This window comes from Cupressus sempervirens, chromosome 4 (genome assembly GCF_028749045.1).
Source record: "Cupressus sempervirens isolate cs-2001-9-10 chromosome 4, ASM2874904v1, whole genome shotgun sequence".
Classification (NCBI taxonomy): Eukaryota; Viridiplantae; Streptophyta; class Pinopsida; order Cupressales; family Cupressaceae; genus Cupressus; species Cupressus sempervirens.
The window spans coordinates 209,960,420-209,974,945 of record NC_143121.1 but is presented as its reverse complement, the minus strand read 5'-3'; the positions used below and the strand labels follow the sequence as shown (position 1 = coordinate 209,974,945).

The 14,526-nt window shown below is 34.8% G+C and overlaps 2 pseudogenes; both read right to left on the bottom strand.

Annotated features, from left to right (window-relative positions):
- Window positions 1-4,790: 4,790 nt before the first annotated feature.
- The window catches only part of LOC149560727 (G-type lectin S-receptor-like serine/threonine-protein kinase At2g19130), a 44,896-nt pseudogene continuing 35,160 nt past the window's right edge, over window positions 4,791-14,526 (bottom strand).
- On the bottom strand, window positions 5,880-7,255 carry LOC149560729 (putative indole-3-pyruvate monooxygenase YUCCA5; annotated as a pseudogene).

Sequence of the window (14,526 nt, the reverse complement as noted above, 5' to 3'; positions counted from 1 at the left end):
AACTCACCTGCTACTTGTGGTGTGTCTTAAATTTTTCCATTTTAAGCCTTTTGTTGGACATCCTCATAGTTTTATTACTCTACCCAGTATCAGTATCAAAGTCAATAATTCTTATGTTTTTTCTATTAATCAGGGGCTTATTTTCCACCTTTGTGGTTGAACCATGGCTAGGGTCCATGGAGACTTGGGGAGTAATGGTGGTGAGACTGTTAACCAAAAGAGGTGGGTTGATGACAAGTTGGAACTTGTAAAGTTTGAAAATAATGACTTGGTGTTGAATATAAAAGGGTCTTCCTTCCACCCTTTTTTCCCTAAAATTAAAAATGTTATCCTCCATCGAATGCAAAATAAGGTGCGAGAAGGAAATTAGGTCATGGGTTCTAAAATTTTTTAGAATAGGAAAATGGTAATAATACATCACTTGATGCTGATCTTTGAGAGTTATGTAGTGCATAATGGCATAGCACACAATGTCTTAAGTTTTGGGTAGGTCCTCCCTTGAAAACCCACTGCTCATGCGAGCAAGCTCCTCTTTAGGGAAAATGAATTTTATCAAGTTCATTTCATCAAAAACCCTAGCATACTTGTGCCAACTCCTTCTCTTGAGACACAACCCACTAATTGTTGTAACGACTTCCTCCATCATTTCAAACACCACTCCATTAATGTTCACCTTCCTATTATTCTAGGTGTTGATGAATTGTAGGGACACATGCTCATCATACCCTTCAATGCCTTCCATGAATAGAAGCAAACCACCTTCATGTAGATAAACCCACACCACCTCACTATCCTTGATATAGTCTTCAATCATGTCTAGTTCAATGTGGTCTCTAGCACCCATATCTTCACCAAGTTCAATCACCAAATCCTCAATATGCACTGACATCCCCTTGTTGCGGGACATAACTCAGAAGCCAACGCCATTTAAGGATATAATGCTAGAAATGAATTTGAGAAAGAAATATATTCTCATCATAAAATCACAAGGCTTGATACATTTTCAATCCTTGTCTATCTTGAACATGTGCAAATGGTACCTTTCCCATTGAAGTTAACCATTGCTAGCTATGTATTGACTATGGCGCAAGGGAATTGCCATTATTATTATAGACACCTCTTGTCTTTGGAAGATTTATCATTCTAACTAAATCTGTGTTGATCATCCTCTCATCATAACACTTAATGCTCATGGTGAGGGAACCCCAAATAAACATAACACAAAATCTTTCCAAATATTCTTAAATTTATGATTTTTCACTCTTGGGTTGTCCTAATCACTTGGATCCACATCATTATGCCATTTTTTGTGCTTCATTAAATTGCAATGCATAGAACACATTCACTTTCCACAATCATTTGTGTGGATGGTGGTGTTTGATTGACATCATCCCATTCCTTTATTCCTTCAACATTATAACCCACTTTGGCTAGGTCATCCACAACTCCATTACCTTCTAGATATATATGCTCCCTGTAGACTTCAAGAAACCCATTCAATAGGTTGCATATTTCCTCTATTGGCACTTTTATTCTCCAATTAAACTTGCTAGCTCTATGCTTCACAACATTAATAATTAACATCAAATCTCTCTCAATAAATAGTTTATTAATTCTTCTAGCTCTCTCTATCCTCATTCACCATAGTAGGGTCAAGTCTTCCACTTCATTTTTTGTTCCCCACCTGACAACCCCCCCACCCCTAGCATAGGCAACAACCACCTTACCATTATTATCTCGAACAATAGCTCTAGCCACTATCCTCTCGATAATGGCCAACCCATCAAAGTTGAGTTTCAACCAATCTTTTGAGGGGGATGCCAGACCATTTTACATATAGAAATAGCTTTAGAGTTTTTGAATCTTGTCACCTTCAAACTTAGCTCACAAGAATTAGCTCATCTCATATCTTAGTCCCTCGGGGGGTTTAAGAAGGTTTTCCAATGCCAGATCCCACTACAATCTTTCAATACCTTGATCACTTGTTGAGCCACCACCTCGCTAGGTGCAATCTTGTCCCAAAATATGTGATTTTTTTGTTCCTTCCAAATTTTCCATGTCACAGAAGGGTGGATGACTCTCCAGAAGGTTTTGAGATATGGGTAGTTAGAGGTACCATCCCAATTAACAAACTGATGGTGTTTCTCATTGAATAAATACTAAATCTCCCATAAAGAGAGAACCTCCCTCCAAACTTCCATAACAAAGGGACAATGTATGAGGAGGTGTTGAATGGATTCCATTGTGTGATAACATAGCACACAATAGTTAGCCATCTAGAATCCTCTCTTTCGTAGATTGCTAATGGTGAGGATTTCCCTAGGTATAGTTGTCCACCAAAACAAATTTATCTGTGGCAAGACCTAGGGGTGCCAAATATTTTTCCATTCCTTCGGGGCTTCACCACCCTCAAGACAACAAGCATAAGAATATTTCACTATGAACTCTCAAGAGGGGGTAAGTTTCCATACCAAAGAGTCCTCCAATGGGATAGAAAGGATACGAAAATTCTATAACATCTCTCAAAGTTCCATTTAAGTGGCATCATTCAAGGATTTCTTGATTGTAAAGTCTTTTCCATTTGTTCACAAGGTTAATAGAGTTACAAACTAGAGTAACATTAATCTTAGTAGATGAATATCTTAGAGGTTGGAACTTGATATTCATGAGGGGGTCATCTTGGTATTCAATTTGTGTTAGTGTTAATCTTGTTAGTTTTTCTTAATATAAAATTTAGTGTATAATATAAAATTGTGCATCAAAAAAAATGGTAAAATATTAAGTAAACATTTAGGAATAATTAGATTTAATTAATTTTTTTCAACCTCATCATATTTAAAAGTTGACTTTCTAGTGATTTTAGTCTAATTGAAATTTACATAAGAACAAAATAGATATTGGCCCCTCAAAAAAATGCATAAAAGAATTGCAATAAATGATATAGGAGCAATTTTGAAGGCTGTTAAGCATTGATATAATGGATTGTGCAAATCTTATTTACCATCTTAAGAATATAGCTACACATATTATATTAGTTTTATTGGTGTAAATGTGTGTAAATATTTTAATACAAAAATAAGATTTTTAGGAACTTTGAAGAAAATTATAATTCAACTAAGAATAATAAAAACATGTACCTAATTTTATTTTGCAGAAAATATTGGGTAATTATTTAAGATTCTTGTTAAACTCATGAACATATATTATGTGTTAATGAAATTTCCATAGGAGCAATAGAAATGGGAGCAAAAGAGAATGTATGAAAGAAATGTCATGTAATTATTTTATAATAGGTTTCTATTATAAATTTTACTTTTTATATATGAATTATTTAGTGTGTTGGCTAATAGGTAAATTTTACACTAGATTTATTTTCATTTTAAACTAATGCATTATTTACCAAAATTAGGTACTTATAAACACATTTATTTCAATTTTTCTTTCAAAATTTTCCCACCTTTATGAATTATATTTATATTAAATTTTATATTACAAAAAAAAAAAAGAATAATGTCTTGTGCTTATTAATAAAGTGGTACAAGATACACTCTAATAGTTTGACTAGGTACCAATCCAAATAGAAAGACAATAAGTTATGAAGTTTAAGATATATAAGATGAGTGGACAGGGGTAGAATGGATTTTTCCCAAATGGTCATTTTAAATTTACACATTTATCATCCTTCTACAAATAAAATAAATCAACCTTTAACATTGCAAATTCCTTCAAAATTTCTATTGAATCATCTTAAGTGTACAACATTGTCAGTGTCAATACCCCCCTAGCATCCTAGATTTCCTTAACTATATTATCTTTTTTCTATTTTTGTTGAAAATAAAATATATATAATAAGGTGTGGTGAAAAATATAAACCAATTAACTAATAGGTCCAACAAACATAGACTATACAAAATTACTTTGGTACTAGTTCTATAAATGAGAAATATTTTAACTCTACCAAATTATGATAAATTCAATGATGTCACTACATGTACACAATAACATTGCATTCCATAATTCAACGATTTAAAAATAATATGTCTTCCCATTTTGATTTCCCTTTTACGTGATTGAACCTAATCTATCTAATGACAAACCAATCGCCATGTTCTTTTAAAAATTATTTGCGACAGTTTGTAGAAAAAAGGGCTTTTCCATTGTTGACTTATTCTAACTTGAAATATGAACATACAAGATACAAATCACTTAAAATCTTAAGGTTTAGCATAGTCATAGTCAAAACTTGACATGCCCGGATACATAAAACTCTAATATAAAATCAGGCAGTAGTATTTTGGATACGAGAGAATAGAGAACGACAATTGAGTAAATTTTGTGTAAATATTTAACAATATAGAATTGCGAGAATTTGGTACTCAATAAGATAAAAGGTTAATATGTACTGCAATGCAATACAACAAGCAGTGATTGCAATTTCCTGTATCATTGTACGCAAGGAAATGGTCAAGAAAGCTAATGAAGAACAATTAAAGGGTAAAATGTACACGAAGAACAAGTCAAAGGGTAAAAGGACAAGCCATGATTACGTGTAACACTACCTAGTTTAGTATATAGCTTCTGAAAACTGGAGAAGATCGGCGCAGATTTGACTTTACTTGAATGTCAAATGTTTCTCACAAGGAAAAAGTTGTGGTCTCGCTCCTACCTAACTTCATAATGCTTCCCCACTAAAGAATTATTTCAAGAAATGACATCGCTCCTACCAGACTTGATAACGCATCCACACTTAGAAACTATTTCAAATGATTCTCTCAAAAAAGACAGTTGTAACCTCGCTCCTACCTAACTTGATAATGCATCCACACTTGGAAACTATTTTAAGCAATCAGATCGCAGTCGCAATCGCTCGGAATCTGCAGAGTTGGAATCTCTATCTTACCTTCTAACATCCACAATACTTGTCCCATTGTTGGCCTCACATTTTCATCCTCTTCAATTCATAGGAACCCTACTACAATGGCTCTTCTGGCTTCTTCTATAACCAGACCCTCTTGACTTCATTTACCAACGGGACCCTCTGGAACTTCTACTACTACTACTTGCATACCAAGCGCTACTACTACTACTCATAGAGTCATTTAGCTTGTGATCACTGTGAACCCTTTTCACAACTGAGCCTTTGTTTTGTTTTGTTTCTTCCTCCAAACATATGGACCGCTTCTGTGAGCAAGTTGGGAAGGAGGCAAACGATGACTACCTGAACAGGAAGAGGTGTGTTTGGGTGAATGGCCCTGTTATCGTTGGAGCGGGCCCTTCTTGTTAGAATAAATTAATTATTCAGCATGTTCCAGAACATTCAGTGGTCGGTGGTCAGCACAAACCACTTATTTTCCATGTGTAGCTGTCCAAACACCGGTCAACACGCCAGTTTCAATGTCCAGCATTAATTGTATTGCCAACTCTTTGCTACAACATTTAATATGCATTTGCTCATAAATAGAATAAGCTGGGCCTGTGATCAGCAGAGCCCATTTTCTCCTCTCTATGGTTTTCTCCTTTGTTTGCTCTATTCTAATCTTTTATCACTTCTGGCCTGGCTACTGGAGCCTGCTTGAAAGAGCAAGGAGTGCCCTCCATCATACTTGAGAAAGCCGATTGCATAGCCTCTCTCTGGCAGCGTAGGACCTACAATAGACTCAAGCTCCATCTCCCCAAACAATTCTGCGAGCTCCAAAGAATGCCATTTCCTGAAGATTTCCCCACTTATCCTTACAAGTCGCAGCTCATAGACTACTTAGAATCCTACGTTAGGAAGTTCGAACTCAATCCCAGGTTCAACGAGTGCGTCCAGTCTGCCAAGTATGACGAGACCTGTGGTTTGTGAAGAGTTAGCACCAAGAGCGGTTTGCGCGAGTTTGAGTGCATTTGCCGTTGGCTGATTGTTGCCACCCATCTTTTACAAGGCTCGCACGTCCAGAACAGGGGTCTTTCCTGCTACATTCTTGAGCTGTATAGGCCCAATCTTCGGCTTCGCGGTGAGGCCCAATCTCCCGGTGCTGCCAAGCATCAACCAGGCAATAAACAAAAAATAGCGGTCCACGAGCCATAGTGGGAGCCATCTCATCATTGCCATGGCCACTTTGAAAGTAGACTTTCCAAACATCTCTCGTGGCAGCACATGTACCTGCGCATTCCCAAGAACACATTTCAGTTCCACAATTCCCGAATCCACATGCCACGACGGATAAAAAAATGATATAAAGCTCAAAAATTGATTGCCACATTCCAGTTAACATTTTAAGGCTCAAGCTTTCACAGCTCAATATTGAAGATACTTTAGCTAAATAAAAGTTGAAACAAGGTGGCATTGTGATTGGCATGGTCCAGACTGACTTCCATTCCGCTGTTACCACATCCAACCACGAGCATCTTCTTCCCCTGATAGCTTGCACCATTTTTGTACTCGCCGGCATGAGCAATCTGCCCTCTAAAGCACTCGGCACCAGCAATATCCGGAATCACTGTCTCCGCATTCTCTCCGGTGGCAACAATCAGCCAACGACAAACGTACTCAAACTCGCGCAAACTGCTCTTGGTGCTAACTCTCCACAAACCACAGGTCTCGCCATACTTGGCCAACTGGACGCACTCGTTGAACCTGGGATTCAGTTCGAACTCCCTAGCGTAGGATTCTAAGTAGTCTATGAACTGCGACTTGGAAGGATAAGTGGGGAAATCTTCAGGAAATGGCATTCTGGGGAGCTCGCAGAATTGTTTGGGGAGATGGAGCTTGAGTGTATTGTAGGTCCTGCGCTGCCAGAGAGAGGCTATGCAATCGGCTTTCTCAAGTATGATGGAAGGCGCTCCTTACTCTTTCAAGGAGGCTCCTGTAGCCAGGCCAGAAGTGATAAAAAGTTAGAATAGAGAAAACAATGGAGAAAACCATAGAGAAGAGAAGCCATGGAAACCCAAAATGGGCTCTGCCGATCAGAGGTCTGGCTTATTCTATTGATAAGCAAATGTAAATTAAATATTATAGTTAAAAGTTGGCAATGCAATTAATGCTGGACGGTGAGGCTAGTGCGTTCCCCGTATTTAGAAGGTGCATATGGAAAATGAGTGATTTGTGCTGACCACTGACCACTGAGTGTTTTGGAACATGCTGAATAATTAATTTATTCTACCAAGAAGGGCCCGCTCCAACGATAACAGGGCCATTCACCCAAACACAACTCTTCCTGTTCAGGTAGTCATCGTTTGCCTCCTTCCCAACTTGCTCACAGAAGCCGTGCATATGTTTGGAGGAAGAAACAAAACAAAACAAAGGCTCAGTTGTGAAAAGGATTCACAGTGATCACAAGCTAAATGACTCTGAGTAGTAGTAGTAGCACTTGGTATGCAAGTAGTAGTAGTAGAAATTGTTAGAAACAGTCAATGCATGCTAATCAAATCCATGCTGTTATAACTGGACTGTAGGTATATCACACATTTCCTATTAAATTGGTAACAGATAGAAATGACCTCCTTGATACTAGGTCATACAGCATTATCTACTTATCTTCTAGAAACATCTTCTATTTATGCCCTCATCTCATTGGCTCTCTATATATAGAGGCCATTGCATAGGTTTGTAATCAATCTGTTTGTGAATAAAATTTGTTTGAGGTGTTGCTGTTCTTAAGTTTGTTCTATGCTGCTGTTATATTCTCTTTTGTTTATGTTCTCATCATGGTATCAGAGCTAGGTTTAGCCAGGTTCAGCTGGAGATTCATTTAGAAGTTCAGCTAGAAATATTGCTAGAGGGTTTTGTTGTAGGAAAATATATTACTGGAAATGGTTTGTTTGTAGGGCTGATATATTTTTGGAGTGATACTTTGTTGCAGGGCTATTATGCTGCTGGAGTATTGCTAGATTTGTTTGAAAGCTGATTTTTTTGCTAACATGAGTTCTTCAAATGAAGTTTTGCCTATCTTTGATGGAAGTGGTTTTGCAGATTGGAAGATTGCAATCAAGAATGCTCTAAGAGAGAAGGCTTTATGGAGGATAGTAAATAAAAAAATTGGGGAACCTCAACAAAATGATAGAGAAAAGGAGTTGTGGAAATGCAAGTTTGAGTGAGCTAGAGGTATTATTGGTAAAGCTTTGAGCCCCAATCTAAATAGAAGATTTGTTAATATTGATAACCCAATAGAGCTATGGGAGACTTTAGAAAAAGATTATAAAGATGCAGACATTGCTAGTATGTTTAGTATAGAAGAAAAATTGATGAATTTAGATCCATCTGATTTTGAAAAATTGTCTAATTACTTCAATGAAGTTACTTTTTTAAATGCTCAGCTAAAAAAAATAGGTGCTGAATATGCAAAAAAGATTTTCAACTAATTGCAATGGTTGAAAGTAAGCTTCCCCAGCCATATAAAGTCTTTAAGGAATAAAGGAAAAGGGTTCTTCAACTAAATCTCAATACCCCCCAACAAACTTTTGATCAATTTTGCAAATCTGTTTTAGATGAAGAAGTTCAACTTATTAAAGAAGGGCATATTAAGAAGAATCATGCATATACAACCAAAAGCAATTTTTAAAAAATAATGAAAAAAAGAATTGGAAAGGAAATAATAAATTTTGAAATAATGAAAGTTCTAACCATTTTTCTAGAAATGATGGTGTAGAAAAGCAAGCTAGAAGAAAGCCCTTTACTTACAAGTATTGTAGAGGTGAGAATCACATGGAGAAGTTTTGTTTGAAGAAGAGGGACAATGAAAGGTAGGAATATAAGCCCAAGCAAAAAAGGTTTAAGGATGGAAAGAAGGATAAACATAGTTTTGTAGCTATCTCTTTAAAAAGGCAAGAGAAATCAAATAAGGAGCTAATTGCTACACCCAAGAGTAAATCTAGTGTTAAGGGGGGATACTTTGCTTTAGATTGTAATAAAGAATGGATTTTAGATTCAGGGGCATCATCTCACATGACTGGGGATATATCTTTGTTTATTGATTTTTATGAAGGGAAGAATTTAGATCAAGAAATTTCTATTGGCAATAAAATGAAACTTTCAGTTTTAGGAACAGGAACTATTAATGTAACACATGGGTCTTTAAAAAATGTTTTATTGGTTGAAGGATTGGGAGTTAATCTTATTTTAGTATACAAAATAGTTCAAGCTAGATATGATTTTTTTGTCAATGCTAATCAAGTTATTGTTAGAGATAGAAAAGACCCAAGCAATATAATTGCTATTGGTAGAGTTGATCATGAAGAGAATCTACTTAAATTTGTGGGGTTTCTTGATGATAAATATACACTCTCTCATGCTTTTATTGCTTATACTTATTATATGTCATAATTTTGGCATGCTAGACTTGGACATTTAAATTATAGAAAATTACAAGATATGGTTAGAATGGATATGGTTAGAGGATTAACAAAAAATTTCAGCTTGTGAAGGTGTGTGAAAAGGTTGTGTGTTAGGGAAACATCACCGAGATCCTTTTGCTTTAGGTAAAGCATGGAGAACTAATCATCCACTGTAACTCATTCATAGTGATTTATGTAAACCAGGATATCCTTCACTTTCAGGTGCCAGGTACCTTCTCACTTTTATTGATGATTACAGCAGGAGAGTATGGGATTATTTTCTTGAAAGAAAAAAAGAAGTGTTTCAAAAGTTTAAGGCGTTAGTTGAAAATCAACGTGGTAAAACAATTAAATGTTTAAGGATGGATAATGGGGGTGAATATTGCAATTATGCATTTGAGTCATTTTGTGAAAATTATGGTATTAAGGTGCAAAGAATAGTTCCTTATACTCCTCAACAAAATGGGGTGGCTAAAAGAATGAATAGAACTCTTTTAGAAATGGCTCATTGTATGTTGCATTTAAAAAGTTTTCATAATAAACTTTGGGGTTTGGTTGTTTCTTGTGCTGCACATATTATAAATAGAATCCCCACCAAAGCTCTCACAAATATCACCCTTGAAGAAGCATGGAGTGGTAAGAAACCTCACATTGAATATTTTAAAGTATTTGGGTGTATTTCTTGGGCACATAGTCCTTATGCACAAAGGGAAAAGTTAGAACCAAAGAGTCATAAGTGCTTGTTTATGGGTTATAGTGAAGAGTCAAAAGCTTATAGGTTATATGCTTTGACAACAAACAAGGTCTTTGTTAGTAAAGATGTGAAGTTTGATGAGCATTCATAACTTATAGCCACTCCTTCTCACTCTACCACAACAAATGCTTCTCATTTTTTAGATATTTTAGGAAGAAATGGAGACTATATTGATGAGAATGAGTTGTGGACTTCTACAAATGATGAAAATACTAGTGAAAATAACACAACTAATGCTTGTCATCAAACATTTTTTGATGGTAGTGATGATGAAGAAGATGACTTTTCAGCTAACCAAAAGACAAGAAGTGTTGAAGAAATGTATAGGCAAGTCTCACAGATTCAAGGGAGGAATGGTAGTGCTCTCATGGCCAAAGTGTTACAAGTAAATGACCCAAGATCATATGAAGAAGCTAGAGGGAAGAAAGAATGGGAGCAAGTTATAGAAGAAGAATATGATGCTTTGGTGAAAAATAAACTTGGGAACTTGTGTCATTTCTCAAAGGTAAGAATGTCATTGGTTGCAAATGGGTTTATAAAACAAAATTTAAATCTAATGGTGCTATAGAAAAATTTAAAGCTAGATTGGTTGCTAAGGGATTTAATCAAAAAGAGGGTGTTGATTATGAAGAAATTTTTGCCCCTATCATTAAAATGAATATAGTTAAAATTATTCTTTCTTTGGCTGCAAGTCTTGGGTGGCATATTCATCAAATGGATGTAAAAAATGCTTTCTTAAATGGAGATTTATATGAAGCAATATATATGGAACAACCACTAGGTTTTGTAGATCAGTAACATCCTAATCTTGTTTGCAGATTAAAGAAGTCACTTTATGGACTTAAACAAGCACTATGAGCATGGAATGAGAAGATTGACTAATATTTTTAGCTTCATGGGTTTCAAAAATGCAAATCAGATCCAAATCTTTATGTGAAGAGAGTGCAAAATGAAATTATTCTTGTTGCAGTTTATGTGGATGATTTACTCATAGCTGGACCAAATATTGGGTTAATTAATTATTTGAAATTAGATCTTAAAGGGGCATTTCATATAAGTGATTTGGGTGAACTAAATTATTTTCTTGGCTTGCAAATTAGTAGACTTCATGATGAGTTATTTATCTCTCAAGCAAAATATGCTTTGGATCTTTTAGAAAAATTTAACATGCTTGAATGTAAACCAACTCCTACTCCTTTTCAATCTAGAATTAAGCTTACTAAAGAATGTATTTCCAAGAAAGTGGATGCTACTTTATATAGAAAACTTGTTGGTAGCCTGGTTTATCTAACACAGTCTAGACCAAACATTTTTTTTGCAGTCAATCTGGTATCTAGATTTATGCAGGAACCAAAAGAAACTCATTGGTTGGCTGCCAAAAGGATTTTATGATATAGTCATGGAACCATTTACTATGGCATATATTATAGTTACAAGTCCTTAGTTTCTCTGATTGGATTTACAGATTCAAACTGGGGAGGTGATATAGATGATAGGAAATCTACTACTGGTTATATTTTTCAGCTTGGGTTAGGTCCAATTATATGGAGCAGCAAAAAAAAAACTACTACATCATTGTCCTCATGTGAAGCAGAATATAGAGCAGCAAAATAAGCTAGAAAGGAAGTAGTTTGGATTCGCAACCTTTTATTTGAGCTTGGTTTTGCATAGAGTTTAGCTATTCCTTTGTATTGTGATAATCAAAGTGCTATCCAAGTTTCAAATAATCCTATTTTTCATGCTAAAAAAAAACACATTGAGATTGATGTTCATTATATTCGAGATCTTGTTCAAGCAAATTTTGTTAATCTCCAATTTTGTCCAATTGAAGACCTAGCAGCAGACATATTTACTAAGAGTATGCTTGAGGCCAAATTTTTGAAACTACGGGGCATGGTAGGCATGATTGAGGTGAACATTAAGGGGGGATAGTCATATAATGTTCCCCTCTCTTATGTTGTAAATGGGTACCTAACAAGGCTCAATGTCGAGACCTATCCTATCTTTTTTTTTTTTGTAATTTCTCCCACACATTATCAATAGTGGTAGAAATTAAGGGAAGATGTTAGAAATAGTCAATGCATGCTAATCAAATCCATGCTATTATAACTAAATTGTAGGTATATCACACATTTCCTATTAAATTGGTAATAGATAGAAATGACAGGTCCTTGATACTAGGTCATATAGCATTATCTACTTATCCTCTAGAAACATCTTCTAGTAATGCCCTCATCTCATAGGCTTTCTATATATAGAGGCCATTCCATAGGTTTGTAATCAATCAGTTTGTGAATAAAATTTGTTTGAGGTGTTGTTATTCTTAAAGTTGTTCTATGTTGTTGTTATATTCTCTTTTGTTTATGTTTTCATCAAAAATTCAAGAGGGTCCCATTGGAAAATGAAGTCAAGATGATGGAAAATAACGCTTTTTTTTAATCTAAAACCCTCATGTCAAGATTCCTTCAGCTAGAAATGATTTCAAGGAGAGTCCTACCATAACTATAGACATCAACATTTGGAGTTACTAGAAGACCTAAGAGCCACTCTGGGGCCAAGTAACCCTTTGTTCCTCTCATTGTTGTCAAGACCCGGCTGAAATCTCTACCAACCAGCTTGGCCATCCCAAAATCATCCAACTCTGGGGAAAATTCATTGTCTAGAAGAATACTTTAAGGCTTAACATCATTATGAATGATGCACTCTCTGCATTCTTCATGCAGATAAAATAACCCTCTTGTTGTGCCCAAGGTGATCTGAAATCTAGTCCTCTAATCGAGTACCTTTCGTTTGATTTGGAGTTGCTTTTGAAGAGTAGAGAACTCAATGACCCATCCCACATGTAATCATAAACAAGGAATCTCTAAGATCCCTTTACACAAAATTCTCTGAGCCTTACCTTGCACCACTACTACATAGAGGGTGATATAAAGACATTTTTTGAGACAATTTATTGATGAATTGTCTTAATCTTAGACAGTAAAAAAGTTTTGTATTGTGGAAAATTTTGTCTTTATAAGAAAATATGTAAAAAAATTAATTTTGTCTCATAAGAGACAATTTCACCTTTGTCTCTTTGGATACAATATTTCTTCAATCCCAACTATTATCTCTAGAGAGACAATATGTGTTTATTGTCACTCCAGAGACATTATTAAACAAATCTATTAAAAATTATTTTAAATTTATATTGTTTTCCTATGATTTCGACATCCAACATTTGTAGAAAATATCAATACAAATATTCAATGTAATTATTTTAAATATTCAAGAAAGTAACATAACACACTAAGTTGACTAGGAAAAACATTTTAATTAATTAATTTCCAATGCTCAGTTTCTTACAAAATGATGTGAGAGCTCATCACCAAAACAAAAAAATTCTATTATGGATATGGGATGACCATAATTGAATAATAACATTGACTTTCTTTGCTCTATAGCATCATAGTGAAGTACTTCAACTAACCATACACCGGTCACCATGTTTAATGGTGTAGTACAAAATATCCTTGATTCAAATACATATTCTTTTGAAGAAAACCATAAGGAAAGATCTTCTTTAGATGTGAAGTGAGATGTCACTATTTTTATAATCCAAGATCTTCAAATTCCTGAACTTTTTGTACAATCTAATATAGCACAATCCCCAATGATGTGAATGCCCATCTTACTAGAATATGTGGCTTGCAATTCATAATGAACACCATCAAGCTCCTTTCAAAGTTTGTCTTTGGAGGTAGCATAAAACATTTTTGCTCTAACGATATCATTAAAAAGGTCACCACATTTATTCACCACATATAGATTTTGAAGTTACACATTATTGTGCAATTTTTTTAGTTAAATTGATAAGGAAAAACAAAGTAGATAAAATTACATGCCATTGAGCATGAACTACTTTAATACTCACCTTATTTTGGATCTAAAAAATCATTGTTTTAAATTTCAATTGATGCACCATATTTATGTATGAATTACATTCACATAAGAAGAATGAATGAAATGAAAAAGAACTAACCAGCCACTAAAGAATATCTAGCTTTTTTGGTTGTTATCAATAGCTACAAAATTGAAATAAAAAACAAAATATTTCTAGTCATTCTCAAGGGAGTGAGGCTATGAAAATAGGATAGCTTTTTGTCACACCTCCAATTTTGTTAACTAAGAGGTTTGTTTAGTTTTCTCATCTATCTTGAAAAATTGTACTGATGCACTATCCTCTGCTTCAAGTCCAAAAACATGCTTTTGCACCCCTCTAACACATTAATGCTAGTAGTTGCCTAGTTCAAGTACCATCAAATACATCATTAATTTATAGAAATTGAAAGCTAAAAAGATAATAAGATATACCTTTCAAATCCCTTTTAAAAAAAAATTCAGTAATTTTACAATAAGTATACTTTAAGGAATAAAGATTAGCTGAATTGTGCAAATGATAAAAAGTATAGTGCTTT